This window comes from Astatotilapia calliptera, chromosome 7, assembly GCF_900246225.1.
Source record: "Astatotilapia calliptera chromosome 7, fAstCal1.2, whole genome shotgun sequence".
In the NCBI taxonomy this organism is placed as follows: Eukaryota; Metazoa; Chordata; class Actinopteri; order Cichliformes; family Cichlidae; genus Astatotilapia; species Astatotilapia calliptera.
The window spans coordinates 68,360,074-68,374,699 of NC_039308.1; the positions used below are offsets into that span (position 1 = coordinate 68,360,074).

At 40.6% G+C, this 14,626-nt stretch overlaps 1 protein-coding gene across 2 annotated transcripts in view; it reads right to left on the reverse strand.

The window, feature by feature from the left end:
- siah1 (siah E3 ubiquitin protein ligase 1) overlaps window positions 1–7,207 on the reverse strand; it is a 39,302-nt gene extending 32,095 nt beyond the window's left edge. For both annotated transcript variants that reach the window (XM_026176823.1, XM_026176824.1), the window contains exon 1: window positions 7,043–7,207. The gene's annotated coding sequence lies outside the window, so the exon portion shown is untranslated. The remainder of the gene's footprint in view (window positions 1–7,042) is intronic.
- Between the last annotated feature and the right edge of the window lie 7,419 nt (window positions 7,208–14,626).

The window sequence follows — 14,626 nt, forward strand, 5'->3', positions numbered from 1 at the left end:
GCCAGGTTGCTAGCGAAGCTCCACATGCTATCCAGACCACCGACAGGTCCGGCATGCCACAGCTGCTCTATCACGTGATGCATACTGCTCCGACTGCTAACGTTCTGAGGTGAGTTACGGCGTGTTGCAAGTTTTGTGAGGTGCTTTCGTGATATTTAATGGATCGGATTACATTTTTTATTTTTCTCCGATATCCGATCCAGTAATTTAGGTCAGTATCGGACCGATACCGATACGTAATATCGGATCGGTCCATCTCTAATATAAACGATATAAATTTGGCCAACGATAGAGATTTTGACTATATCGCTCTATCGCAATAGCACATGTTGATGATGTCATCAAGCTCCGCCTGCCTGTTTTGGTCGAAAGCATCGCAGCGGCTAAAACCATTATCATCTGCAAATTCTGGCGGGCGACAGTCATAGCAAAGAGATGAAGCACTTTTGAAATATGGGGAAAGCCAAAAACTGCACTTCCTCCACTTCCGTAACATTGATTCATTAATGTTGAATTCTCTCGCAGCTGTTCTATTCCCATGTTGTTGCAGTATATAGAGATTGAAAATGTGACGTCATTCAGGGGTAAAACCGCAAAGGATTCTGGGAACTCGTGGCAAGAGGTACTAGCGCACGCAGGCTTTCAATTGAAATCAGTTACACAGCGATAAAAAGAAAACACAAAAAAAATGGCAAGAAGCTGTTGTATTATTAACTGCAATAGCCGGTCGCATGACAGCCACGGGAAGCCGAGGAGTAAAGAGATCGGTTGTTATCGGATTACGTCGTTGAAGAGAAATTGTTCGAGCCATGTTTCCGAAGTAACAAAGAGGCGACGGATGGCCTGGATTGCAGCTATTCAAAGACCAAATATAACGTCCTAGAACACTCCAGCTCACAGGTTAGTCTGCTCCAAAGCATTTCCACAAAGGTCAGTGTTTTGTAGTAGTTAATATGTCATTTTTCATAACATAATTGGTGATATAGGTTACAAGCAAGTCTGGCGCTGAACAGAAATTGTCGCTCCTGTGTTTATTGTGCATAAATAGTGAATTGTCCCGACACAATATTGTGTTTCGCTTCTGTTATTACCATGGTACATTGACAAAAACATACTTTTATTCACAGGATAAAACAGTTGTTTTGTATCACTAATTGACCAGTGCGATTACAACATACAATATTATTGTCACTGCTACATTTCTGTAATGTGAACCAGAAATTATTTCCACTACTAATTAATTACCTTTGAGTAGAGCTGGGCGATAGAACGATAACGATATGTATCGCGATATAACTTTTACTCGATAGAGAAATTAAGCTATCGCGATAGACCTCGCCGCTCTTGTCCTCAAAAAAAAAAAAAAAAACAAAAAAAGGTCAGCCAATCCAAATTAAGTAGCGCAGAGCCGAACCAATCACAGCCGCAGCGTCACGTCGCGTGACTTGTTACGTACAGCACAAGTGCCAAGCCGCACGTGTGTTTGTTTGGGAAGCAGCCAGCGCGTAATGGAGGAAATGAGTGTGCCGACTAGAAAAATCAACCGAGCATGACCGAAGAGAAAACAGATGATGGTTCCAATGCCGGAGAGATTGTCAAACGGAAGAGCCATAGAAGTTCCGTAGTGTGAAGGTATTTCGGCTATTTCAAGTCAAAAAACAGAGTAGCGTGCACTGTAAATTGTGCCGAAAGCAAGTCTGGAAATACAATAAACTGGTGCATGCGTCACACTGTGCGCTAGGGCTGAACGATTATGGAAAATAATCTAATTGCGATTTTTTGCCCCAATATTGCGATTGCGATGCGATATGCGATTATTTTTTAAGGTCTTTGTCTTCTGTATTATTAAACAAAGACAAGCAATACATCATATAGTATGGCCAATACTATATTACATTAATTTTAAACTGTTCTTTCCTGGAAGACAGACCTCTGTTATGATGACATGAGGTGATGCATGAATTGATGACTGACATTTTTATTTAACTTCTTCAATCACAACAGTATATTTGAACATACACAATAGTTTATTTTTAGCTTACAAACATCTGAGCATAAAGTGCTGACAAGGAACCCTGGTGTAAACATTAAAATGAAAGTCAGTACAATGTGCAGATTGCAGAAATATACATAAAAAAAATCAGTGGCTTTACCACACTCAGTTTTTCGACATCTGTGAACTACTAGACAGTCATTCAATTAAAAAATAATATTAAATAAATCAAACTAATAAATAAAAAATACACACATCTTACTGATCTCTGCAGTCAGTAACATTACACATAAAGTGCAAACATAATAGCAATTGTATAAACACACACACACAAACACGCCTTTAAAATTTAAAAGGCGTGAAATTGGACGGTCTAGTTCTGATTAGCGTCACCGCTGTCTCGGTGGAGTTTAATAAACTCGGCCGTCTGCTTCTTGCTATCTAAAATATAACCAGACACTGGTGTAAATTCTCGACTGTCTCATACTTCTGTTTAATAAGTTTTCTGTTTGACGTTTAGTCAGCTGTGTGAAAACCAAGGAGGAACCCACCCGGGGGATTAATAAAGTTTTATTTTATCTAATCTAATAACTTTAATCTCAGCCAAACCGATTTACTCACGAACAAACAAAACACTGAAAAAAGCCCAACAATAACATTTTTAGGTTGTCTAAGTGACTTATATATTACGTTTAACCCGAGCAGCGAAACTCCGCGGTGATCTGAAAATGATGTGCCGGGAGTTGTGCCGTTCTCGACCGCATCAGTAACCCTCGAGCTCCCGGCTAGCTGTCGAGCTGGTGGGTAGCAGACGCCTCTGAAAACGTCGAAGCACTTTTGCAAATATGGGATATCTTGATAAACCGAGCAGATATTTGATGTTTACACAACTACTTTCTCGCCTGAAAATATGTTAAAAGTTTATTTTGTGACCCAGAAAGATTAGTATGAGTAATTTTAAAACTTAGTAGCGGCCGCCATTGTTGGAAACTGGAGTTTGGCTGGGCCGCGCTATGAATTCTGGGATATGGTAGTAATTTGGACAGCCTTCGGCGCGTCGCTGTGACGTAATCGGTCTACAAATGCGGCCTCAGGAGGATGCAGCCCATGAATTTGGACATGTCCAGAGTATAATCGCAGCCTTTGCGGTTAGAAAATTGCACTTGATCATGTCGCGATATTATCGCAAATGCGATATATCGTTCAGCCCTACTGTGCGCCACGTTATTGTTTCGGTGAAATGAATTTCTACAATACTGTTACTGTTAATTCTACTCTCTGCAGTGTTTAAATGCTTACATATACACACAGTTACTGTCCCTCCACACATACGACTGTTCTGCTTCTATGCCCCAGCTTTGTTTACTTTTTCCCACCGAGGCTTCTAGACTTCTGATTGGCCAACATTTCGGCACGGTTAGGAATCTAGCGCCCCCTGCTGCTTTGGCATGTTCATAGCAGCGTTTTCCTTCATTTCTGCCTTTATGTGTGGACGGGATTATTTTTTAAAACGAAAACTGAAAATCTCCAATTTCAAAAATACCCGTGTACGCGTGGACGTAGCCTCAGTCTCTGACTGGAAGCGCTAATTCGTCATTTGGCTTTTGTCAGACTAAAGTAACTGTTAAAACTGTTTGAAAAGCTCAGCTATACAACAAGGAGAGATTGAGAATTTCCTTTTAGTTCTCAGTTTATTTGATATTGACAAAAGTTAGTCAGTTTTGTCTGTTCTTCTGTAAAACAAACTAAGATTTTTATTTTTAGAATTAATATTTTGTTTCTAAGTGGAATTGACAATTTAGTAGTCTTAAACGCTTTAAGTTTCAAAATAGAACAAACGAATTTTAGGCAATATCGCCAGCCCTAAGTCATATGACACTATGCATGCATGCACAAGCACACAGGTAGTCAGGTGACAGCAGGAGCAGCAACAGAAGTAGACAGGCAGCTCTGATGGACCAAATGAATTTTGAATTTCAAATACAAGACGAGTCAGCTAAGCTTTCAAGAAAAAGGGTGGAATGTGATGCTAATTAAACCAACTGGCCAAGAACTAACAGCAAAAAGGGTCTACTGCTGGAAAGAGAAGAGGCACATCAAATGCACACCACCGTTTGAGGTTCAAGCACAGTGTTTCCCAAAAAGACGACACCATGGGGAACCAGGGTCAGTCTTCCCAAGCACAGGAAGCATCATAACATAATACAGCTGACAACAGCATGAAAGCAAAATGAGGTCTGCACACACTTATGTTATTTGGGAAACACTGCAAGTAAAAGTACTGAGGTAAGGCAGTCAGCAGCAATTGACCTTTCAAGTATACTGAGTGCAGGAACGTGCTGGCAAACATACCTGGGAGTGTTACCCGAGGAAAGTCTGTGGGAAACTAGAATTCGCAGTGAAGACAGGTTTAACCATCAGAACAAGCAGTATGTGCCCGTTCAACATTGCCCGTGAGCACACATACGTGGTTACGTTATCCTCAGTTCAGAAGTCAAATACAAAAGACAACTGGCAGAATTAAAAAGGTAATCATTTCTTATGTTGAGCTGAAGCTGAGGGTTGCACACAACGACAATCATCTTCATGTTTGATTACCCAACGTATTGTGGTGGAAACCTGGCACTGCCGTGTCTAAGATGAGTACAATAAAACAAAGCACCAGCATTTGAGAAATTTCTGAGCCAACAAGCAGAACCCTCGCTGGGTAAGCTAAGACAATAGGCTGCAGGTTGTTTCTTTGGTCATCAAAAAAAAATAATCCCATAGAGTTTGTAGTCCTTTTCCTCAACAAGCGTGTGTGCATGCGAGGCGGGAGGGATTGGCCGGACATCCACTTCTGTCACCGTTTTAACAATGGCTGGTTGCTGCATAGTGGTCAAATGGTTCAGACATTTCCTGCCTTTAACTCCAAGTGCTATTCCACTGAGAGCAAATACTGCATTAGAGATTTGATAAAAAATATTTAACAACATTTTACATTGGTCAGAATAAACAAACCCATTCCAGATGGAACCTCTTAAATACAGTCTGTAAAATGAAAGATGAAAAAGCAAGCTTTTATTTTCTTGCATTTTAATGAGCTTTGGGATTTCACAAGGATGAGTCTTTCCTATCAATGACATAAATCCTTTGATCCTGGCATCTGTCAGCTTTCATCCACATATGAAAACCACCCTGGGGGCTACAATACCAAGTGACTAAGCCTCTCTGAAAGCTATGGAAAACCCTTGGGTCAAAACAAGTTCATCTCTACTGCTGCATTACAGACAACCAACACTTAACTGTGGCAGTCAGCAGAAACCAAGAAGGATCATACATACACGTGTACATGCTGTGTTTCTTTTCCCTGCCAAATGCAGTTAGATGGACTAAAGACATGTTATAGCTGGACAAACTTTATCAACCAGTTAAAACAGCGCAGTGCATACATATGGGTGTGTAAGGTCTCTGAAAGAAAAAGGTTCTCTGATTTTGTGGTCTGCAGCAAAATGAGAAAAATTTCAGTGTGTAAAGAAGTGTTTTTAAGGTACAATGCAGAACTTGTATCTAGCATCTAAGTGCAGCCCAATAACTGGTTTTCAAGGAGAGGGGAGATTAATTATAGTGAACTGAAATCAACCACATCCTGACAGAAGATATTTAAATACAAGTTGCAATTATTAAAACCTGTATTGCAATTCCCAATTACAGTGTAACAGACTCCCACCTCCCAATCAATACCCTGTATCTCTCATGTTTATAACATGCTGAAAAGACCATATTTTTCCAACTGTAGGGCAGATCATGTACTTCCAATAATTTGCATCTCAAGATAATGAGACACTACACCTGACCAGACCGACATCTGCCGTGTAATCTTACTGTAAAATCTCAAATACTGTTTCAAGCATGACACACAAGTCCAGCACTTCGGAGGTTGGAGGCCTGTTTAGAGAGTATTTAATTTGTCAAAAGCTGAAAGAATTAAACAGTCACATTGGGGGGGTTTTTTGGTAATACAATCCCAGAGTTTTACAACTAGTGCATCCCTTTGTCTAGGTTCATTTAATTTGTACATTTATTTACGTTTTATTTGGTCTTACTCTGTGAGGAGCTATGGGCTGCACGTCTGTATGCAAAGTGCTACATAAACAGTGGTATGGCTTTATTATTTGATTGACCTCGGCTTAGATCCATCCAGCCTGAGCAGAGGTTTTGTAAAGTAGGGCAACAACTGTGATCAATATGGAGGTTGCTTTTTTAAGCCAACTTCAGCGAAAGGTCATATTGTGATACCACTGTGCATCTGTCCACAGCCCTAATTCATAACTCATCTACAGGTGTCCACGTAAACGACTACGTGATCGCTCAACTACTGCTCATGCAATGCAAACTGCAGTGAACATGTAACGATGGCGATTAGAGCCCTTTAATAATCAATAACGACCAGGAGCTGACATTAGTCTTATAATAGACAAGTCAAACACGCCGACTCCGACTGTAACCTTTACTTGGAGTAAACATTAGTCATCACTTCCTCTACAGCCGTTATGCCAGCAACAGTGCTACACAAAACAATGCCACGACGAGTTTCTGTTGACCTGGTCTAACCTACTTTGAAAGCAAAATGGCCTTGTCTTTGCAAGGCAGACAACGGCGTATCCTAGCAAACAGTTTCCACTGCAGGCACACAAGGCCTCGTCTTGCCGTAAAGCAGTATCCCACAGCTTACTAGCTAGCTGAGTCGGTGAGTTTGTTAGCTTAGCTGGTGTGTGAACATGCTAAGAAACGGTACCCTTCCATTTCCCCCCACTCACACCAGTTAGTAAACGTTAACAACAACGTTTAGTCGCTACGCGTGTCAACCCGTTAACCACTGCAGGCAAGAGGCGTTTAAAAGATCAGCAAACAAGCCGGACAGTAGGCTAGCTAACCGCCAGCATTATTAGCACTGCGCTAACGAAGGAAGCTAGCGTCTGCTCTGCTAGTCAACGGGGCTGTTGTTTTCACCGACACACACTCCACTCGAAAATCTGATGTTTCACTGTCTGCGGCACACCCGCTTACCTCGAAAGAATTATCCTTCAGTTCACCACGGAGAAACAGGTGAATGTGTGGCACCGGGACAGACACAGGATCCCTCTCTGTCGTCGTTTGCTCGATGTACACATTGGCTCAGCTCCTGGAACAGAGACGAGACGGCAGGCGTTAAGTACCAGCCGCTCAGAGCGCGCACAGTTAAGTTTGCCACGGGAGCGCGCCTTGCACGAATTGCAGGTTGCTCGAAATGGTTCAATTTTATAATAATAACAATAATGCGAAAATAAATATACGCATATATGATTGCATCCCACACAATTTACTGCATATCTTTTGAAGCTGTTTCACATTATGAAAATATTCTCACCGTTTACAAAGAATATTAACGCATGCTCACACTTGTACTATCGCCTTAAAATCAAGGCTCGTCTAGCAGGTTCTCACCTTAGTTTCACTTCATTATACTATTCGCCTGCATCTTGTATCTGTACTGGATTTGATCTCTTGCCTCTCCGCTATAATGTAAGTGAAGGAAACTGCACATATGCTTAAACCAACAAGTCCCACAGATAATCCTTAGAAATTGGACATTTAAATCAGCAGTTTTAATGAAAAAAATAGCAAAGGGTTTTAAAAAGAGACTTTGGACAGGTATAGCGAAGATTGAGGTCAATCTTGATGCTGGACACATGTAACTGGCTGGGATTAAGATTTAGAGGTCGTGTTGTTTCTTTCATAGCAATCTGGACATAAGGGAAGCCATCACCACGCCCCCCCCCCCCCCCCCTCACACACACACACACACAGCCATCTACCATCAGGAGGGATGAGGGGTAGGAGGGGGAGCTAAATAGTAATGTGAGGTGGGGGTGGGAGGAGCTGCTGCGCAGGCTGGGATTACAGAGAAGGATTGGTTATGCAAGTGTGTTGTCCCAGTAGGCAAGCTGCAGCAGGAGCAAACAGTAGGCTGAGAGACACTCAGACAGCAAGAATAGTAAGAGAAACAGCAGACCTTTGTAAATATAATCCTGCTGTCCTCCCGTAAACAGTGGCTATAAGCCTTCTACTGTAACCGGGCAGAGTGCAACACATTTTCTTTGTAAATACATGAAGTACACCATCATTGCATGCACACCAGAAACAACTTCTCACATTTAGGGTATCACATGTGCATTTAAATATAACAGCTTACTTTGGACACATATACATCACATGCGCACTTCTTCTCTAAACAAAAAACACAAAAGAGTATCTCTGCTTTTTTGGGTCAGTTACTGTAGAAACAGAACTCAAGAGAAAATACAGAGTACTGGAGAAATATAAAGAGGGTATGACATTTTTATAAGGACACAATAAAAGACAGTGGGATGTCAAATGTCTGAATTCGGTCAATTATGAGGATGTCCCTTTTTTCATCATTTAGCTAGGAAAAAACCAATCTACCAATTGTGAATGCACTGGAGGCACTCATTAAGCCCATTTCTTTATATTAATTAGAGGAATAGAGCAAGCAAATAAAAAGGAATGGAACTACAGAGAGCACCAAGGAGAATGTGGGAGAGGGGCTGGGGAAGGAAGACAAGAGGAAGTGGAGCAATCCAAACCCATGAGAATGTTAAGCTGTGCTGGTATGCTAGAGGAATTTGAATTTCTTGGCCGGACATAACAACATGCACAGTTTTTTTTTTTCCTTTAGCAAAGTGAGAAAGAGAAAAGGGTGGAGGGAAGACGCCAAAAAGAAATGTGGAAGGAAGAGATAGTTTGAAGAGGAGAGGCAGAAAATAGAGTTTAAGAGAAAGGGAGGAAGGAAGTTGTGAGACAAGGATAATGGATGTAATGCAAATGGGAGAAGAGTATGGAGAAAGAGGATGGGAATGGAGGGGTATGTGGGAACGGGGGGAGTGTTAAAAGAAACGAAGGAGGAAATGGGTGAGTGAGAGCTGGCAGAATCATCAGCACATTCCAGACATAATGTTGTTTGGCAGTAGATTGTTATGCTGAAATCAAAGCAAGTTAGTAGCTGTGCATTGGCCAAGATCCTCTCCGAAAAACTTGTTTGCTGCTGTCTGGAAGCCTGGTCAAGTGGAAAACCTTGACCGGGCTGTATGGGCAGAAATCTGTGCCATCAGAAACTGAATTTGAATAAGTTCAATTTGAATTTGAATTGCTCAGATTGAATCTGAATTGTAACTTGAATAAATGCTTTTGAAAACTGAATTTGAATTAGTCTAATTTGAAATTGAATTTATGATTTGAAAGTGATCATCACTAAATTGAAATTGAATTTTATATTTTGAAAATGAATTGTATTGCTTTGAAACTGCATTTTATCCTTTAAAAATTCAGCTCTCGAATAATTTCAGTCTCACTTCTCACCATTCAGTTTCAGTTCTACAATTCAATTTCAGTTCCAAAATTCAGTTTTTTGGAACTTACATCCGGTTCCGGTTCAAGCGCAGATTAATAGAACTACGTTTTACTAGCGGACCGAAAGTGTTACTGACGGGAATCTACAGCGTCTTGAGCTGAATTAAGACTTCAGAAGTCATTCGTCATGTCGAATGACCAGCGGATAAACTCTCAGGTTGGTAATAAATGTATTACATGTATAAGAACAAGCGTCATGTTAACAAATGATAGCCGTACAGTAACTGTTATGCTTATTGTAGCTGTTAGCTAAAAACGCTAATTTAGCGTAGTTTGCCCTGAATTCAGCTTTGACAACAAATATGATCGACTGTTTCTAGTAGAATTCCAAAGTTGTCATCTTGTACCCTCTCAGAGTACCCCCTCTGTATGCTTGCAGAGACCCCTACAGTAGGGAAACATTTAGCTTTATTTATGTCTTACACAGCATCCCAACTCTTTAGCTAACTTAATAACTTTAGCTAAAGTGAATAGTTAGTCTAATTCATTAGTGCAGCATTACTGGGTCACCTCTGTTTGAAGTGATATAATATGATATACAACTATCAGTGTTTAACTACCATAATAATTCTTAGGGTACTGAGTGCATGCTTAATTAGATTTTTTTTTAAAAAACATACTGCTCCATTACTATGTTTGACAGGCTGAAATTGTCGGGTCACCTCCTAAATCGACCATCTTTTACAGGTGTTTTGTGCCAGAAATGGAGTGTCCACTGAAGACTGAAGATACTGAATCTCTACGCCTTGCCATTGATCCCTCTTGTGCCTTCATCTAGACAAGAGACATTAACTTAACCACTCTCATATGCTCTGTACCTACATCACCTTCCCTGACAGTCGTAGCTTGGCTCATCTGAGGGTGAAATTATAAGAATGTGTTATTTTGCAAAGTGCTCTCTCGGGTTCCTAAATAAAATATGGCATTGAGGTCATTTCTTTTGAATTAATCCCTTCTTCTGAAATATAAGAACCTCTCCTGGTTTTAATGGCACTTTGGATTTCTTTACTTTCTGTTCCACTTCCAAACCCAAATGGATGCTGACAAGCTGCCACAGTAACATGGAAGAGGGAAAGACGTTGGAAAGGACTACTACAAATAAACCTAATGCCTAACAATGAAAAGTGTAAAATAAGAACAATAATGATAATAAAGATAAAAGATGAAGTAACAAGTTTTTAGTTTTTTTGTTTATTCCAAATGATCATCCAGATGTCTGTGACGTGATGACAAACACCATAATGGAAGGCCTTAGTTATCACATGCTTAAACTCATATATTTTTGCATATGCTGAACAGGCAGTCAGACATGCTGTAACTGTGTGGTAGAAAACAGCATGAACACCATACGGCAGGGGTCTCAAACTCCAGTCCTCGAGGGCATGGAAAAGTTGCATGACACTTTGACCCTTGAGGACTGGAGTTTGAGACCCCTGTCATATGGAATATGACAGGTGTGGTTGAACTGCATGAAGACTGAAGTTTCTCTTCTCTTCTGGCAGGACAGGAATGTGGCCTTGTCCTTTGAGCCACTGTAAGGATGTACTTAGAGTAGAACTGGACTGTCACCGGCCTCAGGCTCTTCACCCTTTTCAAAGACAAAGCAGTCATTTAGATAAAATATTAGGTATTGTTTACCTGTAAATGCACAAAGAGAATTTAGAAATGTAATTATTGTCAAGAGTGAACAAGCACTGATAGTGTAATCTACAGCTGTGGCCAAACGTTTAGAGAATGAGAAGTGTTGTTTGCTTATTTACAAAGTTTGCTGTTTCAGTGATAGTTGTATATCATATTATATCACTTCAAACAGAGGTGACCCAGTAATGCTGCACTAATGAATTAGACTAACTATTCATGTTAGCTAAAGTTATTAAGTTAGCTAAAGAGTTGGGATCCTGTGTAAGACATAAATAAAGCTCAAATACAAAGGTTTGGGCACCGTTTTGCATGTTTCCCTACTGTAGGGGTCTCTGCAAGCATACAGAGGGGGTACTCTGAGAGGGTCCAACATGACAACTCTGGAATTCTACTAGAAACAGTCGATCATATTTGTTGTCAAAGCTGAATTCAGGGCAAACTACGCTAAATTAGCGTTTTTAGCTAACAGCTACAATAAGCATAACAGTTACTGTACGGCTATCATTTGTTAACATGACGCTTGTTCTTATACATGTAATACATTTATTACCAACCTGAGAGTTTATCCGCTGGTCATTCGACATGACGAATGACTTCTGAAGTCTTAATTCAGCTCAAGACGCTGTAGATTCCCGTCAGTAACACTTTCGGTCCGCTAGTAAAACGTATTTCTATTAATCTGTGCTTGAACCGGAACCGGATGTAAGTTCCAAAAAACTGAATTTTGGAACTGAAATTGAATTGTAGAACTGAAACTGAATGGTGAGAAGTGAGACTGAAATTATTCGAGAGCTGAATTTTTAAAGGATAAAATGCAGTTTCAAAGCAAATCAATTCATTTTCAAAATATAAAATGCAATTTCAATTTAGTGATGATCATTTTCAAACCATAAATTCAATTTCAAATTAGACTAATTCAAATTCAGTTTTCAAAAGCATTTATGCAAGTTACAATTCAGATTCAATCTGAGCAATTCAAATTCAAATTGAACTTATTCAAATTCAGTTTCTGATGGCACAGATTTCTGCCCATAGGGCTGGAGTTAAACTCCCATCCTCTAAATTCCAGCTCATGCTGGAATGAGCAAACTAGAAAGTGCAAATACACTGCATATACTGGAAGCACGGATGGTGTTTGAAGCATTGTCTCTTTGATGCTGCTGCTACCCTCGTGCCACCTGTGGTACAAGAACTTTCTCTCTCATCTTCGTCTGAAGATTTAATTGTTTACAATATACCTTCCATGCCTGCTTGTCTAGTTAAACCACTGAAAGGACATCTGGGAGAAATACACGTATTTGTTGGCTTGGCAGGACTTGGATAAGAAGATTAATACCACTCTTACGTCTGTATGGTAAATGTGAAGGGGTGGTGGTTAGAGGTGATGTTGGTTCACAGCAAGGGCATTATAGGATTGAATCTGCCAGCCAGATGGGGCCTTCCTGTGTTGGAGTTTGTATGTTCTTGCTGTTAAAGGACTCAGGTTTCCTCCCACAATCCATAGGCATGCATGTTAGGTTGAGTAGTGATATAAAATTGGGCATAGATATGGATCATAGTGTAAATGAATGTAAAATGTTGAGCTAACAGCAGGCTGAACGTCAAAAAACTCGAAACTCAATTTCAGGTTTGTTTGTTTTGTTTTTTTACTCTCAGCTCTGTGTGATGTCTTTACAAGAGGATAGACTTAATTTAGCCATCTCAGGCACACACCTCTGCAGCCCTCAGCATCCCAAGCCATGTGCTGGTTAAACTTTCTGTGGATTTGCTAATGTTCAAAATGTATCATAAGAAATGTATGTTGCATGTGTATTGATAAGTGAACTGTGACACAGTGAATATTCTATTCTATTCTGAAATCCGACTGTTAAATTATGGTCTACGGGCAAAGATCAAAGCTCAGCTGCAGCACAAATAGCATTGTCTGAGTATTCATAACCATAACTACAGGGTTGTGCATGACATACTGAAGAACAAGAAGTGAGGCAATTAAGGACAGAGTCTGACTCAGAAAAACAAGGAAACAGTGGCACAAACAGGATTATGCATTTGAATGACTTTATTAAGGATAGAAAAACCACAAGTCTATAATGGAAACTTGTATTTCCCCATTTATTGTTCAAGATGACAGTATAAAGTGCAATCACAGTCTGCCCACAAAGAGTCGGCTGCTTTTGTTAACGGAGCATCAGATAGTTTACCAGTTTGGTGACAAAATAAAATGTGAAAAATAAAATGCAATGCACGAGACGAGAAAAGATTTTATTTCATCAAGATGTTTTTTCTTTTTTGTCCTCTTCTGCTTAACACTTGGCAGCAGTCGGCAGTTGTAGAAGCAGCCTACAGCCCTTTGACATTGTTTTAAAATAATATTACATTCCACCGGCTTATAGTTTCAGCATTTTTTTAAACAGGTAAGTGGATTTGCTTATGCACAGGTCTGTTAAGGACCTCAGGCTGACACCTGGACTTTTGACTGGATCATTGCAACACCTTGATTCTTTTCTTTTTCAGCCATTGTGCTTTAGATTTACTGCTGTGCTTGGGATCATTGTCCTGTTACATGACCCAATTTCAGCGAAGCTTTAGCTGTTGGATGGATGGTCACACATCTGACTCTAGAATACTTCAGTACACAGAGGAGTTCATGGGCAATCCAATGACTGCAAGGTGCCACACCATGCTTCACAGCTGGTATGAGGTGTTTCTGCTGATAGGTTGTGTTTGGTTTTCTTCAAATGTGCTGCTGTGCATTTTGGCCACATATCTCCCCTTTAGTCCCGTCTGTCCAGGGGACATAGTTCCTGAAGTCTTGTAGTGTCTTTGCAAATCTAAGTTGTGCTGGCATGTTTTTTTAAGAGACAAGACCCTTCCAAATAAACAGTCAACCCATCCAAACGAGTCACACGGTCAGAAGACAATCAAACCTGTTTGAAATCCTGGTCACCCCTCGTGAGGGTATCGCACTGTTGAAGCAGTGTCATGAGTACTTAATGCAACCTCTCACACATGCATGTGCAAACACAGAAATGGAAGCGAAAAAGATGGAGTAGCATGGCAGTGCAGCAGTGTGGTCTGGAGTAAGCGATGGAGGCCCAACTTGTAGAACTTTGGCAAGCTTGTCCGAGCCTTTTCGGTGTGGTCTCACAAAATTATCACGACTGCAACAACTGTGAAAAGAGTTGGATGGACATTGCTGCTTAATTATGTTTTTCATTAGCAATATAGCAAAGTTGATGGTGGTTGTGGGTGTGTGTCTGTGTGAGTGAAAGACAGAGAGGGAGAGCGAGACACAGATTTTGTGATATATATTAGCTATATAATGTAAGCTTTGGTAAATGGCCTGTATTTGTATAGCGCTTTACTAGTCCCTAAGGACCCCAAAGCGCTTTACACATCCAGTCATGCACACATTCACACACTGGTGATGGCAAGCTACATGTAGCCACAGCTGCCCTGGGGTGCACTGACAGAAGCGAGGCTGCTGAACACTGGCGCCACCAGGCCCTCTGACCACCACCCGTTGCCTACTGGTGAAGTGTT